General features: G+C 46.6%; 1 pseudogene; it reads right to left on the bottom strand.

The window, feature by feature from the left end:
• Positions 1 to 6,266: 6,266 nt before the first annotated feature.
• On the bottom strand, positions 6,267 to 7,743 carry LOC123172457 (uncharacterized; annotated as a pseudogene).
• Between the last annotated feature and the right edge of the window lie 272 nt (positions 7,744 to 8,015).

Genomic DNA, 8,015 nt, shown 5'->3' with positions numbered 1-8,015 from the left:
TTTTTGAATTTCTGCTACGTTCCCCAACAGAAATGCCCTGAATATTTGGTGGATAAGAAGGATGGCAAAGTGAATAAGGGTATATTTGATATACAGGTTATTGATGTGTACCTTACTAGTGTTTATAGTAGCCCCTGAGTATTTGATACTTGTTCGGTTCCTAAGATTAGTAACTCGAAATAGGAGTTACAGAATAAACAGAAACTAGTTGAGGGTGAAGTGACGATGAGTGTTGGAAGTGGTTCCAAGATTGATATGATCATCATCGCACACTCCCTATACATTCGGGATTAGTGTTGAACCAAAATAAATGTTATTTGGCGTTTGCGTTGAGCATGAATATGATTTGATCATGTTTATTGCAATACGGTTATTCATTTAAAATCAGAGAATAATTGTTGTTCTGTTTACATGAATAAAACCTTCGATGGTCATACACCCAATGAAAATAGTTTGTTGGATCTCGATCGTAATGATACACATATTCATAATATTGATGCCAAAAGATGCAAAGTTGATAATGATAGTGCAACTTATTTGTGGCACTGCCGTTTGGGTCATATCGGTGTAAAGTGCATGAAGAAACTCCATAAAGGTGGATTTTTGGAATCACTTGGTTATGAATCATTTGATGCTTGCGAACCGTGCCTTTTGGGCAAGATGACTATAACTCTGTTCTCCGAAACAATGGAACGAGCTAGAGACTTATTGGAAACAATACATACCGATGTATGCGGTCCAATGAGTGTTGATGCTCGTGGCGGGTATCGTTATTTTCTGACCTTCACAAAATGATTTGAGCAGATATGAGTATATCTACTTAATGAAGCACAAGTCTAAAACATTTGAAAAGTTCAAAGAATTTCAGAGTGAAGTGGAGAATCATCATAACAAGAAAATAAAGTTTCTGTGATTTGATCGCGGAGACAAATATTTGAGTTACGAGTTTGGTCTTCAATTAAAACAATGTGGAATAGTTTCACAAACTCATCCACCTGGAACACCACAGCTTAATGGTGCGTCCGAACATCATAACCGTACTTTATTGGATATTGTGCAATCCATGATGTCTCTTACCGATTTACCACTATCGTTTTGGGGTTATGCATTAGAGACAGCTGCATTCACTTTAAATAGGGCACCATCTAAATCCGTTAAGACGACACCGTATGAACTATGGTTTAGCAATAAACCTAAGCCGTCGTTTCTTAAAGTTTGGAGTTGCGATACTTATGTGAAAAAGGTTTCAACCTAATAAGCTCGAACCCAAATCGGAGAAGTGCGTCTTCATAGAATACCCAAAGGTAGCTATTGGGTACACCTTCTATCACAGATCCGAAGGCAAGTTATTCGTTGCTAAGATGGATCCTTTCTAGAGAAGAAGTTTCTCTCGAAAGAAGTGAGTGGGAGGAAAGTAGAACTTGGTGAGGTAATTGTACCTTCTCCCTTATTGAAAAGTAGTTCATCACAGAAATCAGTTCCAGTGATTCCTACACCAATTAGTGAGGAAGTTAATGATGATGATCATGAAACTTCAGATCAAGTTGCTACCAAACCTTGTAGGTCTTCCAGAGTAAGATCCGCACCAGAGTGGTACGGTAATCATGTTCTGGAAGTCATGTTACTAGACCATGATGAACCTACGAACTATGAGGAAGCGATGATGAGCCCAGATTCCGCGAAATGGCTTGAGGCCATAAAATCTGAGATATGATCCATGTATGAGAACAAAGTATGGACTTTGATTGACTTGCTCGATGATCAGCAAGCCATGTTAAATAAATGGATCTTCAAGAGGAAGACGGACACTGATAGTAGTGTTACTATCTACTAAGCTCGACTTGTTGCGAAAGGTTTTTGACAAGTTCAAGGTGTTGAATACGATGAGATTTTCTCATTCGTATCGATGCTTAAGTCTGTCTGAATCATGTTAGCAATTGCCACATTTTATGAAATCTGGCAAATGGATGTCAAAACTGCATTCCTTAATGGATTTTTAAAAGAAGAGTTGTATATGATGCAACCAGAAGGTTTTGTTAATCCTAAAGGTGCTAACAAAATGTGCAAGCTCCAGCGATCCATCGATGGACTGGTGCAAGCATCTCGGAGTTGGAATATACGCTTTGATGAGTTGATCAAAGCATATGGTTTTATACAAACTTTTGGAAAGGCCTGTATTTACAAGAAAGTGAGTGGGAGCACTACAGCCTTTCTGATAAGTATATGTGAATGACATATTATTAATTGGAAATGATGTAGAATTTTCTAGAAAGCATAAATGAGTGTTTGAAAGGAGTTTTTCAAAGAAAGACCTCGGTGAAGCTGCTTACACATTGAGCACCAAGATCTATATAGATAGATCAAGACGCTTGATAAGTTTTTTCAATGAGTACATACCTTGATAAGATTTTGAAGTAGTTCAAAATGGAACAGTCAAAGAAGGAGTTCTTGCCTGTGTTGCAAGGTGTGAAATTGAGTAAGACTCAAATCCCGACCACGGCAGAAAATAGAAAGAGGATGAAAATTCATTCCCTATGCCTCAGTCATAGGTTGTATAAAAGTATGTCATGCTATGGACCAGACCTATTGTATACTCTGCCCTGGTTTGGCAAGGGAGTACAATAATGATCTAGGAGTAGATCACTGGACATTGGTCAAAATTATCCTTAGTGGAATAAGGATATATTTCTCGATTATGGAGGTGACAAAAGGTTCGTCGTAAAGGGTTACGTCGATGCAAGTTTTGGCACTGATCCAGATGACTTTAAGTCTTAATCTGGATACATATTGAAAGTGGGAGCAATTAGCTAGAGTAGCTCCGTGCAGAGCATTGTAGACATAGAATATTTGCAAAATACATATGGCTCTGAATGTGACAGACCCGTTGACTAAACTTCCCTCACAAGCAAAACATGATCATACCTTAGTACTCTTTGGGTGTTAATCACATAGCGATGTGAACTAGATTATTGACTCTAGTAAACCCTTTGGGTGTTGATCACATGACGATGTGAACTATGGGTATTAATCACATACAGATGTGAATATTGGTGTTGAATCACATGGCGATGTGAACTAGATTATTGACTCGAGTGCAAGTGGGAGACTGAAGTAAATATGCCCTAGAGGCAATAATAAAGTTATTGTTTATTTCCTTATTTCATGATAAATGTTTATTATTCATGCTAGAACTGTATTAACCGAAAACATGATACCTGTGTGAATACATAGACAAACTGAGTGTCACTAGTATGCCTCTACTTGACTAGCTCATTAATCATAGATGGTTATGTTTCCTAGCCATGGACAAAGAGTTGTCATTTGATTAACGGGATCACATCATTAGGAGAATGATGTGATTGACTTGACTCATTCCGTTGGCTTAGCACTTGATCGTTTAGTATGTTGCTATTGCTTTCTTCATGACTTATACATATTCCTATAACTATTAGATTATGCAACTCCCGTTTACCGGAGGAACACTTTGTGTGCTACCAAACATCACAACGTAACTGGGTGATTATAAAGGTGCTCTACAGGTGTCTCCGAAGGTACATGTTGGGTTGGCATATTTCGAGATTAGGATTTGTCACTCCGATTGTCGGAGAGGTATCTCTGGGCCCTCTCGGTAATACACATCACTTAAGACTTGCAAGCATTGCAACTAATGAGTTAGTTGCAGGATGATGTATTATTGAACGAGTAAAGAGACTTGCTGGTAACGAGATTGAACTAGGTATTGAGATACTGACGATCAAATCTCGGGCAAGTAACATACCGATGACAAAGGGAACAACGTATGTCGTTTTGCGGTTTGACCGATAAAGATCTTCATAGAATATGTAGGAACCAATATGAACATCCAGGTTCCGCTATTGGTTATTGACCGGAAACAGTTCTAGGTCATGTCTACATAGTTCTCGAACACGTAGGGTCTGCACACTTAAGGTTTCGTTGACAGTTTTATTATGAGTTTATGAGTTTTGATGTACCGAAGGTTGTTCGGAGTCCCGGATGTGATCACAGACATGACGAGGAGTCTCGAAATGGTCGAGATATAAAGATCGATATATTGGACGACTATATTTGGACACCGGAAAGGTTCCGGGTGAGATTGGGACTATACCGGAGCTCCGGGAGGTTATCAGAACCCCCCCGGTAGGTATATGGGCCTTAGTGGAAAGGAGGGAGAAGGAGAAAAGGAGGGGGGACGTCCCCCCAAGCCCAATCCGAATTGGGACGGGGGCCGGCCCCCCTTTCCTTCTTCCCTCCCCCCTCTTCCTTCTCTCTCCTACTCCTAATAGGAAAGGGGGAGTCCTACTCCCAGTTGGGGTTGGACTCCCCCCCTAGGGCGCGCCACCCCCTTGGCCGGCCACCTCTCCTCCACTCCTTTATATACGGGGGAGGGGGACACCCCATAGACACAACAATTGATCTCTTGATCTCTTAGCCGTGTGCGGTGCCCCCCTCCACCAAAGTCCTCGATAATATTGTAGCGGTGCTTAGGCGAAGCCCTGCGACGGTAGAACATCTAGATCGTCACCACGCCGTCGTGCTGACGGAACTCTTCCCCGACATTCTGCTGGATCAGAGTACGAGGGACGTCATCGAGCTAAACGTGTGCTAGAACGCGGAGGTGTCGTAGTTTCTGTGCTTGATCGGTCGGGCCGTGAAGACGTACGACTGCATCAACCGCGTTGTTCTAACGCTTCCGCTTTCGGTCTACGAAGGTACGTGGACACACTCTCCCCTCTCGTTGCTATGCATCACCATGATCTTGCGTGTGCGTAGGATTTCTTTTTGAAATTACTACGTTCCCCAACACGGTGTGGGTCTCGCCCTCCCTCTCCTCTGGTTTCAGTCTGGGGCTAGAGGAGGGCTGGGCCTGGTGGTGGTGGATGTGTGCCAGCCGGATCTGACGCTTTATTTCGGTGAGTGGCACAGGTTGGGGCAGCGGCCCAGCGTGTTGGCTGCTCCGGCTATGGGCGGCGGCGTGAGGTGGCTCGGCCCTCTAGGCGTGCCGGCTTCCTTTCGCTGCGCCGGCGTCACGACAGTTTGGCGGGTTGGCTGCGGCGGCCGATTTCCGGCGTCGGCTCATTTGTAGGCGGCCTATTTTGACTTTCGGTCCATCTCCTCATTGTCGGGTCGCTACCGTCGTCGAAGGTTCGACCCTCCCCCGGCTATGGTCCATCGCTTGTCTCGCGCTCGGCAGCAGGACCATGCTCGTCTCGTGCCCGGCAGCAGGACCGACCTTGTCTCGCGCCCGGCTGCAGGACCGTCCTCGTCTCGCGTCGGGCAGCAGGACCGTCCTCATCTCGCGCCCGGCAGCAAGACCGACCTCGTCTCGCGCCCGTCAGTAGGACGAGTCGATGGAGTTGGGGGTAGCCTAGGGGTGCGAAAGGCGAGTCCTTTCCGCCCACATCTTTGGTTGGGGTAGCGGTGGGTCTCGAGTGAGGTGGTGTCCAGGTCTTGGATGTCAGGGCGGCGGCCCTAGTGGTGGTTCTGCGGTGCTCATGGGCAGAGCCCGTGGCTAGGTGCTGCCCGGTGGCCCTGGTCGTGTGGGCGGCGTGGTCACCTGGGTGTGGTGTTCGGTGACGGTGAGTGTTGGCCGGGGTGAAAACATGTTCTATCTTCAGACGGATCAGCGGCGACAAAGTTCGTTCCCTTCTTGAAGGCGTCGTCGCGGCTTTCATTGCCCGTCGTGTTGCTCCAGGGGAAATTCTGATCCTCAGGTCAGGCGGTGGCGACGCTCCGGTGTCGTATCCTTTCTGAAGGCGCTGCCTTGGAGCCCACGGTTCGTCATATATGGCTTTATCTCTTCGCGGTGGCGTGTTCACGGTCGAGGACCCCGGTTGCTCTTGTAGCGCTAGGGTTGTTGTTGCTGCGCTCGGCGCCTATGTATCCTGCCTTAGGTGTGTGCGTGTGTGGTGTTGGCGGGTGTTTGTACCGGGTTGTTGAGGATATTTGCTTTATATATAAAGCGGGGCGAAACCCCTTTTCGGTAATACTGACTAGAACAACTAGATAACTGTAGCATCAACATGCTAGCCACTTTGCAACTAAAAGAAATATAACACAACCATATAACAGCCAGAGCTTCTTGGTCATAACTTTTTATACATTAACAAAAGCTAGTTGTCTCTTAGAGGCTCCAGTTAATACATACTGTAGCTCTTGTGGATATGAAGACCTAGGCGGTTAGGAAGTACCACCACACTCATAAACTACCCTCAGATGAAAGCTAAATAATACTCAGATCATAATCATCAGGTGAGATGAAAAGGCGAAGCATTCGCAACATAACCCTCTAGTACCGGAAAGGAGGTATGTGAAACTAGAGATTGTTTGAGCCAAAGTAGAGTAGTATATAGGAATCTGTGATGAGTATTAGCAATCAACTTGCCATCCATGTCAACCTAAAGCAGCCAGTTATCTTCAAATTGAATCAGCAGTAGCACGTCACCATCCCAAGATGCGGCCACCAGATCAAACCAACCTCCAGAAGTTTCAAATTGCTCCATGATCTCTGCAATCGGCAATTTAACCCGATGTTGTAAGGCCCAGACTTCGCCTTCATAGTCCTGCATCACCCAGATGTCAACAACGTTCTCTTTTTCATTAAAACAGAACATGCCAAGCATGTCACTCATCTCAAACAGGTCAGCATGGTCATCTGCCGAAACCATGGGAGAGTGCATCTGCCGGAACGACTCGTTGGTGGTGTCAAACACCATTATCATGGTGTCTCTGTGCCAATGCAAGCTACCACGGAAAAAGACAGTTTCAGGGGAAGTCATCAGTTCCTTGTCATCAGGGCATCCTATGTGCCTCGGCGGCTGGCCGGAGCCTAGTGTGTAGACGTAGCAGCCATCATTCTTCGTCTTTTGGACCACCAGTAGTCGGTATTCGCTGGTTGGGCTGTGTGGGTACAATGCAGTATTGAATTCATGCTCCAGCCAACTCATCCAAAAGTCTGAACTGGTGGAGGAAGGCGGCCAATATATTTCAACACTCCTCCTCACGTCTAGGCTATTTTAGTCCTTAGACGTGGGATCAATGTAGGCCGCAGAATCATTTTATTTAATACTGCGCTGGCGGGGTCTTGAACTCAAGACCTCTTAGCTCTGATACCATATTGAATTCATGCTCCAGCTAACTCATTCAAAAGTCCGAACTGATGGAGGAAGGCGGGCAATATATTTCAACACCCAGGAGCTCGAAGCCATCAAGCTGGTGGAGGGGAGCATATTGACGAGTGCCAGGGTTGCAGATGAAGGTCGTCACAACGTAGCCTTCACCCCTCTTATTCCATGTGTGTAAGACGAGGAGGCCGTCACAGCAAGCCTCGAGAGAGATGTCGGAGGCGCCATCAAGTCGGGCGACGGACTGGAGCTCGTCGACTGCCCTGTGGTTGTAGGGGATGATGTCTATGGACTTGATGTGGCCACCGACGCTGCAATTATAATCTTTGCTGTAGAGGAGGGGGAGGGCGGGCTGGCGGTCGTGGTGGGAGAGGAGGAAGTCGCGGGTGGAGGTGGCGCGACGCCATGCGTGGCAGACAGCGCGGCAACGGAGAAGGGATTTGGGAGGCAGGCGGACGAGGATCTCCCAGATAGAGATCTCATCTGGGAGGGCGTGGAGAAGAGGCATCGCTCCTGCAGCCTCCGCCATGATTCGCCTCAGCCTAGTGGTGGCGACCTCATCCGGGAGGAGAGGTAGCGATCCGGCTGCAGTCTCCGCCATGGTCGTGGGAGGGAGCTCTCGATCCGTAGGGTAGGTCTTTTCTTTTCTCCCGGAGACTAAAAAACAGGAAAGCTCTTGGCGATTTGTTCTCTGGCTGGGACGAGACTTGCCTGCTCCACCGCCGTGTGCCCATCCGTGCTCCCGCGTACGTGGCTTGTTTTGATTGAAACAAAATAAGGCCCGCCCCCCCCCCCTCTTAAAATCAGGGGGGGAGATGATTAGATTAGAAAAAGGAAAGGAAAAAAGACAGCCGTAGGATGAAGTGGGAGCAC

The sequence above is a fragment of the Triticum aestivum genome, unplaced genomic scaffold, assembly GCF_018294505.1.
Source record: "Triticum aestivum cultivar Chinese Spring unplaced genomic scaffold, IWGSC CS RefSeq v2.1 scaffold225328, whole genome shotgun sequence".
Taxonomy (NCBI): Eukaryota; Viridiplantae; Streptophyta; class Magnoliopsida; order Poales; family Poaceae; genus Triticum; species Triticum aestivum.
Note: the sequence above shows the minus strand (reverse complement) of the source record. Positions and strands in the feature narration are given on the sequence as shown.